Source organism: Condylura cristata, unplaced genomic scaffold, assembly GCF_000260355.1.
Source record: "Condylura cristata isolate star-nosed mole 26May11 unplaced genomic scaffold, ConCri1.0 scaffold00004, whole genome shotgun sequence".
Taxonomy (NCBI): Eukaryota; Metazoa; Chordata; class Mammalia; order Eulipotyphla; family Talpidae; genus Condylura; species Condylura cristata.
The window spans coordinates 66,820,907-66,842,944 of NW_004567105.1; the positions used below are offsets into that span (position 1 = coordinate 66,820,907).

The following is a 22,038-nucleotide window of genomic DNA, read 5'->3' on the forward strand; positions in this document are numbered from 1 at the left end:
AACAGGCAGATCAACGAAGTACACTGCTGAGGGGAGCAGCGGGCCGGTCAGGAGAGGTCTGTCACACCATGTGGTCACCTCCGGGGTAGGCGGGAATCAAACTCATGCGGAAGCGGCTTTTAGATTTTCAGTGCTGTGTTTTAACCCGCTGTGCCACCAGGGAGGGCCATCATCTTTGTTTTTAAAGGATGTTTTCTTGGTCTTAGAGTTCCAAATGTTGAGGCTTTATTTTAGCGCTGTAAAATCAGTATTCTACTGTACTCCAGACACAGTCCATCAGTCTAGTCAAGTATCAGCTGCAACCTACTGTCCACTTTTTCTCTGGTTGCTTCTAAGGCTTTATCTTTGGTTTTCATAAGTTTTGGTATTATGTACCTACAGTTTGTTTTGCTTTCTATTTTTGTTCTATTTGGGAGAGTTTACATCTTGGGATAAAGCATCTTGGATCTAAGCTATTACAAACTTACATCTAGGAAACTTTCTCTTCAAATAATTCCACTCTTTTTGTGTGTGACTATAGTCATACGTATGTTAGAACCTCTTTATGCCTCTTCTGACTTTAGTCCTTTACTTCCTCAAATACTCATCTTGGATATTTTTCTGACCTCAGAAATAAATTTTTGTTATTATTTACTCATTTTCTCTTTATGGTTAATTTGCTGTTAAACCCTATTTAAGGCTTTTAAATTGGGTAACTGCATTTTTTTTATTCTAAATGTCCATTTTATTCATTTTCAGTTATCCTGAGTTTTTTCTGCCTAACTTATCTCTTTTGTATCATAATACAGCAATTTTAAAATTTGTCTGATAACTAAATATCTAGAGACTCTGTAGAACTGTTTCTATTTTCCATTTTTTTCTACTCAATTATATTGATTTCCTTTCATCACCTTTTGTTTCTAGTTATTTTTATGCATGCTAGGTTTACAAAACCAAAACCTACAGTAAAGCTACTGACCTCTGGAGAAGATATATGTTTGTTTCTATGAAGTGCCTACTGCACCAGCAAGCTGAGCTGCATTTCTGTACAGGCCTTCTATGTATATCCAGTTCACCTTTAATTCAAAGCTGTAACTTTACAGAAATTCAACACAAAATAGGGGTGTCCCACAGGCTTTCCTTTGTCAGATCTCTAAAGCCAATCTCCACTATATCCTAGAATCTTGTGATGTGGGGGTTCTCAGAGTACAATCTGTCTCCCCTCAAAAGTCTATGCTTCTTAGATTATTCTCCACTGGCTTCCATTGTATGCTAGCTACAGAGTACAGGAAGGTCCCAAGGCCAGTGACATTAAATCCTAGTAAATTCCAAGCAGATCTGACACAGCTCAACTACACAGGAATATAGACTAGAGAGAATAAAATCCTCAGCTAGAATACAAACTTTATATATTCTTTGTCAGAAATCAAGATCAGAAAACCTGAAGACATGGCATCATTCATTTCACACTGAAAAACTTATCAATCAGTATGCCACTGGCTGTAATATAAGCTACTGTTGGGATCCAAAGAAACTTCTGTTATTAAATTTCTCTGTTTGCATGGGGCTGATGAAGTAACCACTGAAATCAAGCTCAAACATAGAGACTGAATTTAGAGTTTTCAATGGAAAAATGTGAGTGATTATTTTTATAACTTGCATCCAAGTTTATATTTTGGTGTCCTTCATTCAGAATATATGGAAGACATAAATATTGAATGAAAATACCCTTTTAAATAAGTATTTCCTTAAATGGATAGAAAATTTGAAACTAAAGTAAAGGGGAAAAAATTATTAAACTTAACATAGTCCTATAGCTAGGAGGAAAACTCTATTTTGAAACTCAGGCTTAGCTCTGGCTTAATGAAAATATCATTTGTGACTTCTGTGCCATGGCACTTAATAATGTGGAAAGGAATAATGATGTCAGCCAGGGCCTGATATAGCTCTTCTTGGCATCCATGTCCCTACTTGTTATTCATTCTGTACCAAGAATCCCCTTCCTCCCTCTTTCAGGACAAAGTAAAGTCATGTGTTGGGACAGGACTTTGCTAAAGAGCTTTTCTAGGAACAAGAAAAGACAAAAATGCTTGGCTTGTGGTTCCAACGGCTTTCTATCCAAGGGAACCCTGCCTCACTGTCCTCACCCTGGGCAAAGCCCCTGCAGTCCCTCCAAGCACTGTGTACTTCAGTCTCATCCTCATCACTTCTTCCAAGTAGTTCTTCCAGTTCAAGATGTAGAGAAGCTTCCATAAGCAGCCTACATGGCTCCATTTTCTATTGCCCAGCCCTCTGCCTTGGCATACCTCACAGTGCTGGCCTGAAAGTGTCTGCTTATAAAAGAGGTCTCTGAGGGCTGAGATCATGCATTGTTAGTCTTTATTTCCTGAATGCCTAGTCAAGAAGATACTCAATGTTTTTGAGGGTGAGAGTATGGGGGGGGAGGTATATCAGAACCTTTGGTTTAACCGCGTATACACGCTTGGTGCTGTCAGTAATGTCACTTAACACTAATAAAAACAGGAAAGGTGGGATGACCAGTCCTATATTAGAGATAATTTTATTATGTTTTGCTTGATAAAACATTTCCCTGATGTAATATAAAGTCAGAGGTAGAGTCAGATCCAGGTTGAAATTGGCTTTTAAATTCTCTACCTCCTTCCTTTGAGGGAATGAATCCTTACTCATCTCTCTTGATGGTGAAGTACCAGAATACACTAGATCCTGAAGTCATGTCTCAGATAATATGACTTTTTACCCCCTATTTACTATCTTATAAATCTTTACCATTTGAACTTTCAATTATTAACCAGACCTTTGAAAAATAATTAAATGGTGGGAGATTATGAGAGGTTATGAGAGGCTTAAAGCACGATGCTTATTCTGTCCACATCAAAATGGCTCCTACCTATTAAATTTTGACCAAATCAGGTTTCTGTAAGTTGTACCCTAGAGTAGGCACATGTTGGTACCCAGTACCCACATCATTCTGTAACAATTTGATAAAACAACCCAACTCCATTCTTAGGAAGCTGAAAATTGGTAGAGAGATCTCCTTATCTCTATCCATCTGAGAATTAGTTGCATTGTTTACTTACTAGATTCTGGTGGAAATGTATTCAAAAAGAAAGAGAAAGATGGGGTGAGTTGCTTCTGTGGCTTCCCTGGTAGTGTCTGGTAGCAGTAAGTCTTGGAGATAGAATTAGATGACCATGCATATATACCCTGAACATGGAGTTGGCAAGAGAATAGAGGAGGATGGTGGTAGGGAGGGCAGAGGACACAATAATTAGAGTCTTAGCCCGTGGTTCTTAACTAAGGACTATATTGCTTCCCAGGAGACATTCAGCAATGTTGCTAGACATTTTTCATTGTGACAATAGGGTGGGAGGGTAGAAGGGGAGAGGTTCTATTGGCATCTAATAGGTAGAAGCCAAAGGGTGCTACTAAATGTCCTATAATGCACAGCACAGTGCCACACAACAGTGCAGTATACAGTCCAAAATGTCAATAGTGCCAAAGTTTCTAAACAGAAATGGGGTTTAGAAACCCCATTCTAAACAGCTACAAAGCATATCAGGCTCTTGCTTTCTGCACTCTGTACCCCAAGTCACACCTAGTAAATGCTCCACATGGGGGTCTTCACTACTGTCACTTCAGGATAAAATGAGGGTCTAAAATCACCGCAGAGACACTACTTTCTGAACTCATATACGTTGATGGTTAATGTTATGTGTCAATTTGACTGGACCATAGGGAGCCCAGATATTTGATCAAACATTATTTTCGTGTGTCTTCAAAGCTTGCTGGCTACATTAGCATTTGCATGAATAAATGAAAAAAAAAAAAAGCACATTGTTCTTCCCAACATGGGGAGCCTTGTCCAATCAATTGAAGGACTAAACAGACCCAAAAGACTTACACTCTCCCAATAAAGGAGGATTCTTTCTGTCTCCCTGTGTTCAAACTGGGATATTGCCTTCTTCCTGACTTTGTACTCAAACTGAAATATTGGTATTTCCTAAGTCTCAAGAGTATAGGTCTTCAAACTGGATCTATACCATTGGTTCTCTTGGGTCATAGGTCTTTGACTCAGATAGGAACTACCATTAACTGTCTTGAGTCTCCAGCTAACCAGTTTATCTTCAGATCTTGAGATTTGTCAGCCTACATAATCAATAAATCAGTTTCTTGTAATAAATCTCTTTCTACTTACACACACAGATCCTTTTGGCTCTGCTTTTCTGCAGAACATGAATACATAGCATAATACACATTACTAGCAAATAAATGAGCTGGTTTATAAATTCTGATTGTAGATTTCCAGTTTTATTCACAAAAACTGGACTTACAAGAAACAAATAAACAAAAATCCCAGGGTCTGTATTAACAGTGTATTATGTTTCTCTGCAAACTTAACATTAGAGCAATGTCTGAATACCCCTGGTTTTGATTTGCAATCCTCTATACACAATGGAATCTTTCACCTGCCTTTTGGGTCTTTCTTTTTTCTGTCTGATTCCCATCCTTGGATGTTTTCATGGTGATCCCCTACACAGAGGACAGCTAATGAACACTCCATAAAAAAAAAAAAATACATCTTTCAAGTCCATTGAGAGTTTCCTCTTCAGTTTCAACTGGATAATGAGGCTCTTTACTCCCTCTACTATATAAAAGACTTATTTCTTCTGTCTGTAATAAAAGTACATCAAAATAAGAATTGGTAGCTGACTGCATTTGAAACTATACCACATAATTATAGTTAAGAACATAAGCCCATGAAAAAATACACATAATAAACTCACTAATTCAAACTTCATCAATTCTGAATCTGTGATCAAACAAGGTAGGCTAAAATGTACTGTTACATTTATTCTCAAAATATAAGAATAAAAACAACTAATTGCAATGAGAATAGGAGATTTACTTTCCAAAGAGAGTAAATTACCACCAAGTACTTTCTTAGAAGTATCAATTTATATGTAAACACCACAATTATAGTATAAGCAAATAAAAGCTGCAGAGCCTAGATTTTTAGTATGCAAACCTCAGAGGGCTTCCTAGTCACAATTCTGAAACTTGATCCCAGGGCCAGGGTGAGTCCTTTATGTTCACACCTTCCCTGCAAAGAGCCTGGACAGCTGATGATCAGAGAGAGCACACAGTGGTAAGGTGGCCTGAAGCCTGGGCCGTGAGCCACTGCGCGCGCGCACTCGTGAACACACACACACACACACACACACACACACAAAACCGCCCTGCCCAACCCCACCCCCACCCCCCAGGAGTGAGGGCAGCAGGAGTGAGAGGAGGGGCTTTCAAGAGTTGGTGCTGCCTGGGCCAGGGCTCTATGGAGGAGCATGGGTTAGACAGGTATCCAAACAGAGAGAAGAGCAGAGACAGAGGAGCAGAGGTCTGCAAGGTGACACACATATCCTCAATAAGACCACTGCAGGGTTGTGGAGGGAGTCTATGAAGCCATGTTAAAGAGCTTGGATTTCATCTAAGGACCCCAGAAGCCACTGTGGGGTCTACACAGGTGAGCTACTACAGCATGAACACACAGCAATGAGGCAGCATCACTCAGGTAACTGTGGGGATGACAGGATGTGAACAAGGGCTGAGGCGGGAATGCAAAAGCCCTCCTGGTAGTCTATGCAAGAGCACTAAGATGAATAGAATGCAGAGAAAATAACACAAAACAAAGAGCCTGTTTACTATTTGCTTAAAACTCTTTCCTCTCTGAAAAGTTCAATGTTCAACTATACACCCGAGCTTTTCCCCCACCTGCCACCCTCCTTCTCAAGATGGTGCCTAGTGATAATGGCAGGCTTTATTGCTCTCATGGCTCTAAGGGAAAGGGTGGCCAGTATATATGCTGGGTGGACAGGCTGGGCTCTATCACAATGGGCTGGGCTGGTGCCTGGACCATATCTATTAAGGAATAACCAGTCCTTTTTATCCTCTGTCATGAATGGAATGAATTCTCTGGATTCTTGACCATGAATCCAGAGAATTTAGTCTGTTGTGTCTCTAATGGATTATCCTAGGGAGTCTAGGGTCACTGTACTGTTAGTATTACAATCATCATTTAGTCTTTCAGTCATCAAAGAGCTTTGGAGCTTGGTGGGCTTTTTTGGATTTTGAAGATGGAGCTCATAAGAGTATACTGCCATCAGCCATTTACTCTCTAAACTGTAAAGCAACCAGTTTGAGTGATGCCCAGAATAAAAAATGACTGGAATAAGTCCAGGCACCAGTGCAATCTGCTCTGTCCTTTGGTTTATGCATGGTAAAACACACAAAGTATCTGTAACAAATAGAGGTGTCATAAAGGGCCTCTGGGGAGAAGCACCAAAATGGTTTCTATGGGTGCTAGAGCAGAACCATCCCCCTTACAGATAACTTTTCTCCATTTGAGAAAGAGCTCATGCTTACAGCAAGATCCAGATATTAATCTATGAAATCAAGTGACCCTATAAACACAAGAAGCTAGCTTGGAGTCTCTCATAAGAAGGTAGCTACTGTCAAGTGAAACTGGCATGTAAGAAATCAAGTTCAAATAGTTCCAGAAGGTGTAAACTGATAGCATGTGCAGGTGACTCAGACTCCATGTCACCTATGCCTGTTGTTTTGTCTCCTCTCCTTCAATCCACATCTGTGCTCTCATGAGAAGTTCCTGATGATCAACCAACAACAGAGGACAAAGCTCAGATCTAATCTGTGGATGATTGTGTGAGATATCACTGACACCAACAGGAAGTGGACAGCTGTAGCATAAAAAACCCCCTGGGGGGTAACTTTGAAAGATAGTAATGAAGAGTAATCCTTCGGGTTGGCAAGATTTCAAGGATATTGATTTTCCACACTGTCCAGACTGAGAGACATCTGGAAGAACAGACCTATATCAATATGTGGACTGTAGCTAACAGTATGGTAGGATAGGAAAGAACTGAACAGAGACATCAGTGTCAGGACATCTGATGTGTGGATGATGGACCTCTCAAAGGAGCACAATATGAATGGAATCTCTCAGTAATGAAGTGGAGGAGATGATACCTGGGGAGATAAGGGAGACTCTTCTTCTATTCATTGAGTCCTCGTATAAAACAGACATCCCAGGAGAACCCAACACTATGGCCCCATAGACTCAAAAACACGGCTATACTTGGGTTCAAACTCATAGATTTCCTCTTTGTAGACCTAATTTGACTAAGACCAATGTTGAGGATCTATTGTCTAACAGCTGGCACCAGTGCTGAGCCCCTCTCACTGATGTCTTGGGGAGGAGATAAGTTAACAACAAACGTTACACTAGACCTCTTCTGTCATGGCAGGAATAGTGATTCTTCCCTGGAATAGTTTTGCCATCTCTTCCAAGCATGCTCCTGCCTGTACCTTTAACCATCACTTGCTAAAAAGGGCCCTGAACACACTTGTAGCCTGGGTGTGTGTGGAGGCTTCTCCACATCAATGGCAAATCTTGGACACCAGCAGGGTGACTGAGAATTCAATTTTGACACTATCTGGCTAGAGAGAACATCAAATTCCACAGGATAAGAGTTTAATCAGCCCTTTTCCTTAAACGCCAGTTGAAAGTCTAGATTATTACCTGGACTTCTGACTGACTAAATCTCTTATGACCTCCTCGGCTTTGATTAATCTACTAAAATAGCTTACAGAATAACAAAGAAACCCATTTACTCATTAGATCACTTTATTGCAAAGGATATAACTCATATGCAGCTAGACAGAAGAGATAAATAAGGCAAGATATGGGCTTTTATGAAGGCTCTGTTACTCATACATGCTTGATTAATATATTGGCCATTGGCAAGTGAACTCAATCTCCAGCCCCTTCCTTTACGTCCTCCCTGGAGGTCTGATGTCCCTTGATGTCACAATTCTAATCACAGAATTGGCTTCACTGGTAACTAACTTCCAAAAGTCACCTTATTTATATAATAAAGACACCCTTAACCACTCTCAACACTTAGAAAATTCAGTCTTTTGGAAACTGTGATTCAAGAACTGTGGATGAAGCCTATCGATAAATGAGAAATATATTTTAGCAATCTTCATGACCAAGTATGTATTTCTTATAAATCACAAGATCATACTTGGAGGTACCTATGTCACTGTCATCATTCCTCACCACCACCACTATACTATGACTGATACTCAGTTTACAGCAACAGAAGGTTCACCACGGTGTCATGCCCATGGAATTCATCAGCCTCACCAATAATCCACATCATCTGGTAAAATGGTAGAATGATTTACAGATGACTTTTGTTCCACCTATTTTTTACCTCTGGACCCAACGATTTCCAAAAACATCTCTCTGACCTGATCTTTCTTAAATGGTATGGCTTCTTTAATAATCTAAGTTCTTTATTTCTTTCTTTTTGAAACCTCAATATAGTGGAAGTTGAAGTAAATGTTTGAACTGGGCTGGAGTGTACATTTTCAAAAGGAAAACAGTTTCAAATAGAAAAGCTCCTAATAAAACATTGTGCTCAGCTAGCTCTTTCAAACTGTGGCTATATTCAGAGATATATAAGCAATAACATTATAAATCCTGGATCCTGGATAATATCCTATTGGATAGATAACCAAAAGAAGAATAAAGTTGCTTTAGGCAAATGAGAAAAATGTCCAAGTCAGTACCATGACAGGAGGGAAATTGTTTAATGATCTTTAGCATTAGCCTGATCCATGGAGGGTTTCTCAAACCAGCTACCCTGCAGTAATACATCTTCCATCAGCAGGAGGTTTGGTAGCACACACTTTAACTAACATTTGCTACTTCAAGGATAATTAAAGGTGTGTTACAAAATTCTACAGACAAGATTACAGAACTTTTAAGCATGAGTTAACCAAAACAGTGGCAAGTTTACTTTAAATGAAATGGGTTCTGCAATTTGATAGGGACTACAGAGGCCAAGAAAGTAGTTTTGTACTGAATATTAATGCTCAAGGATACTGAAACAATTTGGATAAAAATGAAAAATAAATTTTCATATGTTCCCCTCAAACTTAAAAGATAACATAATAAAAACATAATGTGGCCCTCCCTGGTGGCGCAGCGGGTTAAAGCACAGCACTGAGAATCTAAGGCCGCTTCCGCATGAGTTCGATTCCCGCCTGCCCCGGAGGTGACCACATGGTATGGCAGACCTCTCCTGACCCACCCGCTGCTCCCCTCAGCAGTGTGCTTCATCGATCTGCCTGTTCTGCTCCCCACCCTGTCTCTGGTGAAGCCTCTCGCCGCCCCTGAGCCTCCGGCCTGTACCCCAGTTCTGTATGCACGAATAAATAAATCTTTAAAAAAAAAAAAACAACATAATGTATGTGTTTCATAATTTGTCCAATGGAATGTGCTATATTTGCCCATTAATTTTAAATTCAAAAAAACAGAGCCTGAATGTCTCTGTGTGATATTCACTATCTAAAAAATAAACCCCATTTAAGAAAATTTAAACATAATGAATGATAACACCAAGAGAAAAATCACTTGTCCCCATCAATCAAATGCAACTACCGACACACTGCTCATTTATATCTCATTCCCTCCTCTCTTTGTAGGTGCTATTGCTGTTTTATCTTATGATACACAAAAGTATATATCTTTTTTCACTTCATCTTCAGTATATTTTCCATGTTAGCACCATCAATTAAACATCAGTCTTCATGATGGTGGCATTATATTGTACCAGGTAGAGATATTTTCTGACCTGCTCCTAGTGTATTACATGTGGGTAGATTCTAATTTTGGACCCCTGCATAGAGAATAAATGATAAACATCTTTGTGCATTAAGGATTTCTTCACTTTAGGTTAGATTCCCAGGCTTGAGATGATTAGGTTTCACTAAGCATGTTCAGGGTGAGGCACATTCTATGGCATCTCTGTGAAGGCAACCGCTGGAGAGTGAAACTACTCAAATGGGCAAAATTGAAAGAGATGACAACAGGGGAAATGAAGGGTCTGACTTAGGTACAAACTGTTTTATTTGAGCAGACTCATTGGGGGTTCCTGTTTTACCTTAAATATAGATCTTTGCTTCCTCATTGAACTCCAATTTTAAGAGTATTTTTAAAAATGAAGCCTGTTGTGCTGCTAACTGTATTTCGAGATAATTCCTACCTGAGAAATGAGTGGTCATCAGTAATCTTGATAGGTTCTTATGAAAGTGGATGAAAATGGGGAGAGGATGCATAGTCTGAAGCTTAATAGAGAATGGGAGCAGCAGATTTACAGGAAAAAAAGACAACTCTTTTCAGCAGTTTCTATATACTGGAAAGCAGAGAAATGGAACCACAGCAAGCAGCAGAAGTGAACTGAAGAGTATTTCCAAGAGGGGAAAGGTGACATGTTTACAAGCGTATGAGAATGATGTGGTAAAGAGAAGAAACCTAACAATGCCAACGGCAGGAAGAAGAATTATTGGAGTGATAGCCTTGAGTATTCAAGAAGGTGGGCTCCAGGGCTGGGAAGTGAAGGAGCTGACTTTAGATACAAGAACACATATTTCATGTTTGGTCACAGAACAGAAGGCAGAGTGTGTGGCAAGGTGGCAGGAGGTAGAGCAGGTTTGCAGAAGTTCCCTCCTGGTGGCGTTAGTTTTCTCAGTGAAGGTGGAAGCAGGGGTGCTATGTTAGAGTGGATAGAGAAGAGGTGTAGAAATCTGAGAGGTTGTCAGAAAATATGATCAATTAAAAGAATAGAAGAAAGCCAGGACAAAGGAAATGCCAGGCAGCATTAAGGATGTACACAGTCCCGTGGGACCAGCCAGTTACTGAGGTTTCATTTAGCCATATTCGGCCACACAAGTGAGGCCGGGAGTAGGAGGCAGAAACTAAAATTTGAGGATGTTGCCCTAAAAGGATATGTGAACTGACAGTGTACTCAAAGAGTTAGTTATAGGGTAGATTGTTAAATATTACCTGGAAAATGTAGGAGAGGACTTCAAGTGTGAGGGATGTTAGATTGGAAGTTGGAAGCATTGAAGAACTGATAAAATTAGAAAGGATTGGACGATGAATGTTGGTATTCAGAGAACATCACTCATGAAAGAGATCAGGAAGGCTGGCAGTTTCTGGAAATGAAAGTGTCTATCTACAACTGTGACAAGAATGACAGGACAGAAAGGAGGACAGAAAACAGAGCAAAGGGGGTGAAAGAACTGAGAAGTCGGATGGTGGAAGCATCCTCTATTCTGTACAGTGAAATTGTCAGGACTGTAGCAGGAGTAGTGCTGGATAAGTCAGAGAGCCTGGAGCTAATATGACAAACTGAGCCAAGTGGCGTTGGGGATGGAAGATGGCGTGCAGGAGTAAAGAGCATGATGGCGTTAGCCTTGGTTCAATCGAGGCAGATTGGAATGGGACCATAAGCGGATAAAAGGGATGGGTTTCCAAGCTTCCTCTTGATCCAGTCAGTGGAGGGTAGATGGTCAGAGTAGGCATGATTTTTACCCCAGTGTGAGGGGCTAAACCCTCTAGACCTTTGTTGAGATTTATTCCAAGGGGTCAGGGGATGCTTTGACTCTTAATGAGGAGACAGGATCCTAGGAATCCCAGTGTTACTCAAGCTCACAAACTCCTCTTGTCCTTATGATGGGGAGCGGGTAGAAATTTTGAACAGGGGAGATCTGAATTTCATTGTTTGACCCCAATATAACTGTGTGTAAGTTCTCCGACTTCATTCTACATTAATAAAGAACATTAGAAGTAGACTGCCTGGTCAGTCTTCTCCAATTGCTAATTTCCTGTTAATAATAGGGTTATTTTATGTAAAATCTCAAATAAGTATGCTTGATATGCTTAAGAAAATAAGTTTATTAAAATATAATTAAATGAACAAGAAACTACAAGAATGTTCATATATGTGAAAAGGTTAATAAAAACTCAGCAGATTAAAAAAATAAAATGGAAACACAGAACAGAAAAGAGACCAGTGACTTGGCAGACAGAGCTGAAATAGCAGGCCAGAATGCAGTGCTAAGAAGGGAAGCTAAACATGGGAGAAAGGTCAAAAAATACAGAGGATATAGGAAGAAAGGCCAACATGCTTCTGATAGTCTCAGAAGAAAACAGTAGAGAATGGAAAAGCAATTTCAAATAAATAACAGCAAAGAATTTTCCAGAACACTGATTAGACATCAGTTTTTACATTTAAGAAGCCCAGTGAATCTTGAGTGGTGTAATTAAAAAGAACCCCATTAATGCATACATTGTACTGAATCTCAGAACAAAAGCCCAGAGAGGGATGAAAATCAACCGGGAAGAAAAGACAAATTCCTATTAAAAAAAAATAATAATAATAATAATAATCACACTGTTAGCTGAATTTGTAAAATGCAACAATGGAAGCTAGAAGAGAGTAGAATATCAAAAATTACACAGCACATGGAAAAAGAAATAATACACAGACAGGATTCTTTTAAATCTGACTAAAATACTAAACAAGTTAGCATGTAAATTTTGTTAGAGTGATCAGAGTTAAGTGTAAAGTCTTTGAATTGTTCAGGAGGAAAGAAATGATGCTGATTTAGGATCTTGCTTAGGTAAATATTGATGCTAAACTTAATATAATAAATACTTGGAAATCAAAATGGATTGCAAAAATTTTTGAATAAATGAAAGAGGAAAATATAGTGTAGTATAGAAGGAGGGAACTAAATTAATACAAAAAGCTATTAAATAGAGTAACCACACACACAAAGTGGGGCAATGAAGAGAACAAAGTAAAAGGGTAAAAGTTTACAAGTTTAAAAAAAGGGGGGCTTTATGCTATCCGCAATAGTTTCACAAGTAAAATAAAAATATTTACAACCACTAACAATGACAGCCTGAGAAAATTATAAGACAGGCAAATGCCGGCATAGATCTGTTAAAAACAGACTTAAAAACAAAAGGCATTACTAGAGATTAAAGGTGTTGTTTCATAATGATACACAATCAGTTGATCAGGAAAAATACTAAGCCAGAATGTCCTCAATACATATTGCTTCAAAATATACAAAGCAAAAATTGAAAGCACAAAATGCAATTGATAAATTTACCTCAATGTATTTCTCCCTCAATGACTGATTAACCATGCTGCACAAAATGAGAATGGAAGATAGAAGATTTTACTAATGGTATTAACGATCATAAGCTAGTGAACATACATGGATCACTGCAATCAATATTTTTCTTTTAAGAAAACATGGAACATTTGTGAAAACTATCTACCAGGCCAAAAACAAGTCTCCACAAATTTCAATGTACAGAAGTCATGTAGACCACATTCTATAATCAATCACTGTATATTAAAAATAGGAAAAAATTGCTTAAAATGGTCTGTATATTAAACAAATAAAAGATCAGGAAAAAGTCAAAGGAGAAAACTCAATGAAGATATAAAAAGCTACAAGTGGGCCCTCCCTGGTGGTGCAGCAGGTTAAAGCACTGCACTAAGATGCTAAAGTCACTTCAGCATGAGTTGGATCCCTGCCCTGGAGATGACCACCTGGCATGACAGACCTCTCTTGACCTGCTGCTGCTCCCCTCAACAGTGTACTTCTACGACTGGCCTGTTCTGCTCCCCACTCTGGCTCTTGTGAAGCCTCTCACCGCCCCTGCACCTCTGGCCTCTACCCTAGTTCTGTGTGCATAAATAAATGAATCTTAAAGAAAAAAAAAAAAAACCTACATGTGAACAAAGAGACTATATATCAAAAATGTGGGCCTCAAACGTTGTTACAGCAATGGTTGGATAGAAATTTACTATATAAAATGTGTATATAAGGAAGAAGAAAGGCTGGGGTTAATGAGTAAATCATTTAAATGCAAGAGAACAAAGAATAGACATTGCATTGCCATCTGACTGCAGCAGCAATCTGAGGCAGAAAGTTGGGGTGGTGGCAATGGGAAAAGCAAGCATCAGGTACCTGGAAGCTAAAGGAGAAATGATTAAAAACTGGGAACACAGAAGGAACCTCTAAGGACCTTGGCAGCATTAGGGCTCAGACCAGTCACAAGATCTGCAGTCCTGCAAGTTACCTGACATTTATTGGACCATGGAGCTAAAATTTTGACTGATAGGTTTCTAAAAGACTTTAAGAAGTGAAAACAATATTTTTAATTTTTCTTCTAATTACACATAAAGTAGGAGGTTAATCTCTAATACTCTGCTTACATGTCATCCCAGGAAATCAATGAAGATGAAAAATGACAAATCATTTTTCAAAAAAAAAGCAAAGCAATAAAACCACTTTTCTATACACAAACACAAAAACAGCACCTGCCATGTTTTCTGAGGCTGGAGCTACACAGATAGAATGAAATGGTGCTTGAGACAAGCATTTTCAAGAGGAGGTTAAGAAAAGATTTGGTTTGGAGCTGAAAGTACAGCTTATACAGTGGGCTATCTTCCAAAAAAAAAAAAAAAAGCCATAATTTAAAGAGACTCAGATCATTTTCCTTTTCTTCAGCTATTCCAAAAGGGCCCTAATAGGAAGGCTTCCAAGCCTAGAAAATGACCCTGCATACTTTAGTTATATTTCATATCAAAAGGAAGAAGTATAGTGGGAGACAGCTGCTGACACACCACAATTCAGTGTCAGAAGATCATTTGGAGACTTTGGCAAATAGCCACATTAGTTCCAAGGCCACGGCATCTCTGTCCTTGGGTACCTGTCCTTCCTCCTGTGTCTATGTTCCTTTCCCAAGTGTCGGCTCAGTGAGATGAACTTGTCAGCCCACAGAACGGAACTTTGCATCCCCGCTGTGGATCACCTATCTATCACATCAGTGATAGATTACACTATATATCATTTTACACTATATATCATAGCCATACAATGACTTTCCAGAAAGTGGTTTTCTTTCCCCAGCTAATGACATATAAATTTATACCCTAAAAATTTAACTCATAATTACCTAGGGGAGGTAATGGGAGAAGTAACGCATGGCTGAATCCAAAACCAAAAGCAATTTCTAACAGCATCTGGGCACCTACCGTAAAGCACTTTCTTCTCTCCTTACATAAATACAGAATTGATTCTTAAAGTTAGTCTGAAGCGGTGAGGCTTCTCCAAGTAAATTGTCCTGCCTGTCCCCCAACCACGGCCACCTTCCAGCCTCTTTCCCAATAACCTTCTGCTGGTTCCCTCATGTTCTAGTCTTCCTGTCACTAGCAACTGATCCCATCAATTCATTCACATTAGGGTGTAAATGATACAGCATACTTCAGAATTACCTCAAATAACCTCTTCTAAATTTTAAAAGAAGAAATGATGGAAATAAGCAGCTTTGTGTGGTGGAACACACATGGGGTAGGGCACAGAGCTGGGCAGAGAAGCCTTCTGTTCTCCTTCACAGGGGCTCCCCTTCTTGCCCTACTTGCCCTGAACAATGGCACAAAAGCCAGCCTTTTACTCCAACTCTTACCAATTCCCCTAAGCTGAGTAAATCTTTACTTGATGTTTACTACCTGTACTGATATGCAATCATTGAGGTTTTCTATTTATATACAATCATTTAAAGGTCAAAAACTTCAGAGCTTTCTAAATAAATTTTAGATTATTTCTAAACAAAACATACATGTATATATACTTTTTCCCTTATAGCACATTCTTCCTTCTCTAAATATTACTTTTTCCTTAATGTGGCAGATAATACCTGAACACACTGTTATGGAAGTTCAAATGAGTATAGCCACCTTGGGAAACAATTTGGTACTCTATTGTTAAAGTGTACATTTACATAAAAATAGGACCCTGCAATCACATTTCTAGGCTTGCAATCTCAAGAATTTCTTCCATGTGTGCATAAAGACATTTCAAGGATGTTTGCATATATCTAGGTGATAGTCCCCCCTCCCAAAAGCAAAAGTAATCTAAAGTCCATTATAGAGAACAGATTAATAAAATGCAGCATTTTCATCTCATGGAATGATATTTAGCAGTTAAAGATATGAACACAATCTGTATAAAGCAATCTGATAGTTTGCTCAAAGACACCGAGTGATAAGTTCAATTTCCTTTTACAGAGGTAAAAGAGAACACAGCCTATGGAAAACTATAGTGAAGTCTGCTATGAAGGGCTAATAAAACATGAATATATGTTCAGCTCATTAGAAAAGTAAAGCAAAGTAAAAAACAAGATTCTGTTTTTTTCCCTTTGCTTATGAAACTGGCAATCTTGGTGAATAATCCTATTAATTTCTGGCAAGGCATACCGATCTGGCATTCTCATATATAAGCAAAATTAATTTATACTTTCCTGGAGGGTTATTTGGCAATCTTTACCAAAAATGTAAAGAAAAATAAATTTTGACAAAGCAATTCATCCTCAGTAAATAAAGATTTAGACAAAGATAAAGTAATAATAAAAAGTATAAAGTAGGCCCTCCCTGGTGGCGCAGCGGGTTAAAGCACAGCACTGAGAATCTAAAGCCACTTCCGCATGAGTTCAATTCTCGCCTACCCCGGAAGTGACCACATGGCGTGTCAGACCTCTCCTGACCCGCCCGCTGCTCCCCTCAGCAGTGTACTTCATCGATCTGCCTGTTCTGCTCCCCACTCTGTCTCTGGTGAAGCCTCTCGCCGCCCCTGAGCCTCTGGCCTGTACCCCAGTTCTGTATGTACAAATAAATAAATCTTTAAAAAAAAAAAAGTATAAAGTAATTAATGTTTTTTAAAAATGATTTTGTTGAATAAATTATGGTACAGAGATGAAATGTTTTTTTAGGAGGATAAAAATAATGACAAGAATAAGCATTGGCATTAACACTGTGCATATGTGGTTGAGTTTTAAAAAAGGGATTGCTTGTGTTTAAAAAATTATATTCACAAAATCCTTATTATTCAAGGGTAAAGAAGAGCCATTTAAAATGGGGAGCAAAATTTCACTGTAAACAACAGGAAATGGAAAGTTTTGATTAGCACAATATTTGATGGAAAAGAAACAAGAACATGCATTTGATTTGATATTCTACCAAATTTTGATAAGAGCATTTTTCATAGGAAGGGGTATTAGATAGATCCTAAAATTTATGACAAAGCCTAAAGGATCAAAAATAGACAAGACAATTTTGTAGAAATTATTTACTTTAAAGCTATAATAATTAAATGAAATGCCATCACAATTCAGAAATCACAGAGATGAGTAGAATTGAACAGAATTAAGAAGCAGAAGCAAAACTATAACGGAAACTGGTATATGACTGAGATGGCAATAAAATAAATGAGAAAAGAGTTAACTAGTAAATGACAATGAAATATGTAAAACAATGAGAGGCCGCTTCACATAATACAGAGATAAAAATTTCAAGGTTTAAATGGCCTGGAAGCTTTATTCACTAAAAAAATTAGATTGCATGGGAAACTTGAAGATTAAGAAAAATGTAAAGTGAAAGAGTAGTGAAATGCACTCCATGATTATCAGATTAGCCAAAAGTGAAACATCTAACTAATAGCAGGCACAGTAGGAGATTTGAGGTACAAGTAACTCCAGCACAGTGCTAGAGTTTTGGGTATCTAAAAAGATATAAGCACTTCAAAGTGCAGCTTGCAAAATGCAGTGGAGTTGAAGTAAGGGACAGATGTTGAGGTAATCTTATCTTATAACCTAATTATGTACATTTTTACAAAATCTTTCCAACGATATTCCCTGTAATATTTTTTACAATTGCAAAAGGCAAAAACATTGTACTGCCCATCATTGGGAAATATTTAAACTCTGATATATAAAGCAAAGAAATACTATACTAAAATGAACTAACTAGCTCCACAATTAAACCAACATTGAATGGAAAAATAAATCACACATCTCTATTGACATAAAAATGTTAAGTGAGGGCCTCCCTGGTGGGCAAGAGGCTAAGTTGCAGCACTATGAAGCAATTCACAGCCATGGTAGCACAAGTTTGACCCCCGATCAGGGAACTGACTGACCTCTCCTGTCTTGCCTGCTGTATATTTCAATACTCTCCTTGTTCTGCTCCCCACTCTGTGTCTGGTGAATCCTTCTCACCACATGCACACCTCTGGTGCATACCCCAGTTCTGGTATGCATAAATAAATCTTTTTAAAAAAATTTTTAATGAGACATTTTATTCAATGGGTACACATTCAGTCCAGTGTTACAGGCTGCGTAACACAAACCCAAATTCTTATCTTTCACTGCCTCTTCCTTAGGACAGGATTTTCTATTTATGGCAATTAGAAGTAATGCTTAATATTCAAGGTACCTTCATTACCTTCAATGCCTAATATTCAATGCTTAATATTCAGTACCTTCACCTATAAAATGGGAAAGCCACCCTCCTCTTATAATGACTATTGTATGGCTGGACAGATAGATATACAGTGTCCAGCACCTCACAAATATTAGATAAATGGGTAGATAGAGTACAGCACATTGCATGTACTTAAAAATTTTAGCAAACATAGGCATACTAGAAAACTATAACCAACTCAACAGCATCTCTGCCACTATGAGATAAAAAAGGGAAAGATGATAGACATGAAAGAGGAAGGAGAGAGGGTGAGTGGAACCACCCTCTACCCAGCTGGATACAACACCACATCCCAGGGGTTCCCCTTGATGACAGCCACATTGTAGAATACATAGGCATGTCAGCAGCAATCTGGCTGCCCCTAGTTCTGGTTATTCTCCCCAGTTCACCTTGGAGAGTGCACTGTGAAAACAGAGAAGCCTTTCTCTCATTCTTTTGGGGGATTTGCTGTAGGATGAGACCAAAAGGGTCATCATAGCACACCAAAACTGGCTTATCAGTTGACCCTCTAAATTTTCAAGGATATACCTCAGCTCCATATTGCTAAAGAGAAGTAACAGTCTGAACACCACCTGGAATAGAATTCTATCCATGGATTTCATAGCACCTGCCTGGCACACACTGTAACAATCACAGTGTTTGTAAATCACTTTGGGGGGCATGGAATTGTTTGATTTGATTCCTGGATCCCTTCATGAGGACTTGAGAATGAATAGTGGGGCCAGCAAATGTGATGCCACCATGTGGCAACAGAACTAATTGTTTATAACTCACTCAACTTTGAAATTCTGTGGTTCTCCACCAATTTTTAACTTGAAGGAACTCAAAACATTTCCAATTTATTCATCTACTCATTTGTATTTTGATATCATACAATTTCAAGTTTGCATTATTTAAATACATTCTGTGAATAAGTGGATCTCCATTTATCAGTGTACAAGCTGCTATATGGGGGACCAGCTTGTCAGACACCCAAGAACTCATCATCAGGCTGTGGTAGGGACAATCAGCTCATTCTCCACCCAGATTAAGGCCTTCCTGGTGGCTTACGGGTTAAGTTTCAGCAGTATCACCTCCAGAGCCTCCATCTCTGGCCAGGGAGGTGACCCACATGTGGTGTAGCAGACCTCTCCTATCTCTCTCACTGCTCCCCTCAGCAGTGTATTTCAGTGGATCCACCTGTTCTGTTTCCCACTCTGTCTCTGGTGAATCCTCTAGCCCCCCACACCTCTAGCACATCCCACCAGTCCTTCTACACAAAAAATAATTATTTTTGAAAAGGCCATATTCTCCCTTCTATCTTTCTGGACTGGCATAGGTCTGAACTTAACACTAAGTAAGGTAAACTACCTTTGGTTTGCATTCCTAAAGAAGGGAAGTAGAAAATCATCAAGTAGTTTTGTTTTAGCTTTGTGACACAAATGATGAATAATAATAGTAATAAAAATAAAACCCCTGACAAAACTAAGTAGTGTGATGACTATCCTTAGGGGGTAGAGCTTAACCTGAGCACTAGTTTCACATGTGTGTTTGGTTTGTAAGAATTTGCTGAATGTACACTTCAGACCTGTGCACTTTTCTGTGATTGTTACACTTCAACGTAATTTCAAAACAAAGATCTGATAAGTCATCTTTCCTTAATTTGCCTTTGAGACAAACACTATGCAGATTATAAACACAAAGGCAAAAATAGAGGGCTACTAAGTTCTTTATGAGGTATTTTACTGCCACAGATAAGCCCTCCTTCCGTCTGTCTGGGCTGGAGGAAGGAGACGGGTGGAAGACCCTGGAGGAGGCAATTCTCCCTCCCCTTTCACACAGAAAACCTAGACCACAAAGAAATCTTGCCACAAAGAGATGCACACCTCTTCTACAAACAATCTTGCACCTCACACAGAAAACTCTTACGCATTGACACTGCTCTCCCACCCCACCAGAGACAAGCCTCAGCTCCACAAAGACAACCCCCAGTCCCACAGAGACAGCAAACTTCCCACCCACAGGGGTACATCACAAATGGGGGGAGGGTGGTGATGACCATGCAAGGTACTTGAACAGGAAGCTGGAAAAGTGGTTTTTTCAAAGTCATAGCAAGCTAAATTTCTCCAGAGGGGTGGATTTTTACAACTGTGAATAGGTTTCGAGACACTGCTGTAAATATTCTTTAAACCATTTCTATTCCCACCCACTGCTGCAAATCCTCTTGGATCATCTTCTTTATACTTTCACATCTGGCATGTCCTAGCTGTCATGGGAAGACTAAAAGGCGGGATTTTTTTTTTCCATTTTATAGGTGAAAAAGTCGAGATGAAATGTATTTCTCAGACACACAAAACTAAGCAGTCATCTCTCCGCTGCGTTGGGATGGGGGAGGCTGAGAAGGAGGAGCTGCAGAGAATGTCAAAAGAGGAAGGGAGACACTCTCTCCAGCCCAAAGCCCCTGGACACCGCCCACAGTCCCACAGGAATCACCTCAAAGGATCTGGAGGAAAGGATTCCCATCAGCAACATTTACAAACACTGGGTGAGACTCCACCCTCCCCTGGGAAACTGTGAAATAAGTCCAGACCACCGGTAGAGAGAGGGGGGCATCAGAAATGAATCCAGACTCGTGGCATGTCTATCAGCAGAGGGAGGTAATGCTAGGAACCCACCCCTAAGGCACACCCGCTTCTCTGAGCGATTTCTGGGCCCAACCTGGTGTGAGCTGCTAGTCTCCCCGGACACTTGCAGTCAGATAGAGCTTATTGGGAAGAAGCTAACAGGGCAGAGGAGATTTAAAAGCAGTGCTCAGTACATTTCTCTACCCTCCCTTGACGTTAGTAACTTGGGTGACAGGGGAAAGAAGAGGTGCTCCAAATGCTGCAAGTCCAAGGTCCCCACCACGGAATCCGTTTCGCACTCTCAGGGTGCCCCGCGGCCAACCCCCAAACCTCTGTAGGTTCCCCTAGGATCCGCTCTCACCCTCACCAAACCCAGCGGAGTTAGGGACAAACGGTACGAGTAGACCCGGGTGAAGCTTAAGTGACCCACCCTCCCCCGCAACAGCGCGCCCCTCGGCAGGCAGTCGGAGGACCCTGCCGGGAGCGGCTACTCGGGTTCCTATTCTGCGCGCGGGGCCGTGACCTTGACGAGTCCCTGAATAGCCCCATTTTGCAGAAATTGAGAGTCTGAAAGAGTCAAGGCGGCCTCCCCGGGCTGCTGCGGTGCGCTTACCAGATGGTCTGAGGCGCCCCGCCCGTGCGCGGGTAGCGTAGTAGGTGAGCGGCGAACCGCAGCCCAAGCGCTACGTGGCCGGTGGGGAGCGGAAAACGCGAGCCCCAGCGCCCGCAGCCCGAGCAGGGGGTGGCTCCGACTCTGCAACAAGCCTCTCGCAAGTTCAATGACCACCGCACCGGCCTCCCCGCGCCGCTCCGCTGAGGCTGACTGGCCTGCCGGGGACCCGGGTTGAGGGCGCGCACGGGATGTGGGGGGACGTGAAAAACACCTCCACCACACACCCACCCCCGAAGTTGCGGCAATGTGAGGAGGAGAGTGGCGCACAGCGGCCTCGGGGAGGGGACGGTACTCACACGGGGTGGCCAGGCTGGAGTAGGTCCGTGACCCGGGTCATCGATGGCGGCCCGACTCAGGCCACCGCGCCTCCGGATGCCTGAGGCACCTGCCGCAGCGCCGCGCGCAGAGGAGAAGGCAGCGAGCAAGGAAACTGGGGTGCGGGTCAGTCGCCGCGCCAGATCTGAGCTGCAGCGCCGCGGGGGCTCCTCCGCCG

The 22,038-nt window shown here is 40.5% G+C and overlaps 1 protein-coding gene and 1 pseudogene across 2 annotated transcripts in view; one reads left to right on the forward strand and one right to left on the reverse strand.

Annotated features, from left to right (window-relative positions):
• Nucleotides 1-22,032, reverse strand: part of MYRIP (myosin VIIA and Rab interacting protein) — a 219,562-nt gene extending 197,530 nt beyond the window's left edge. For both annotated transcript variants that reach the window (XM_004676288.2, XM_012720627.1), the window contains exon 1: nucleotides 21,842-22,032. The gene's annotated coding sequence lies outside the window, so the exon portion shown is untranslated. The remainder of the gene's footprint in view (nucleotides 1-21,841) is intronic.
• LOC101629220 overlaps nucleotides 21,885-22,038 on the forward strand; it is a 21,018-nt pseudogene continuing 20,864 nt past the window's right edge.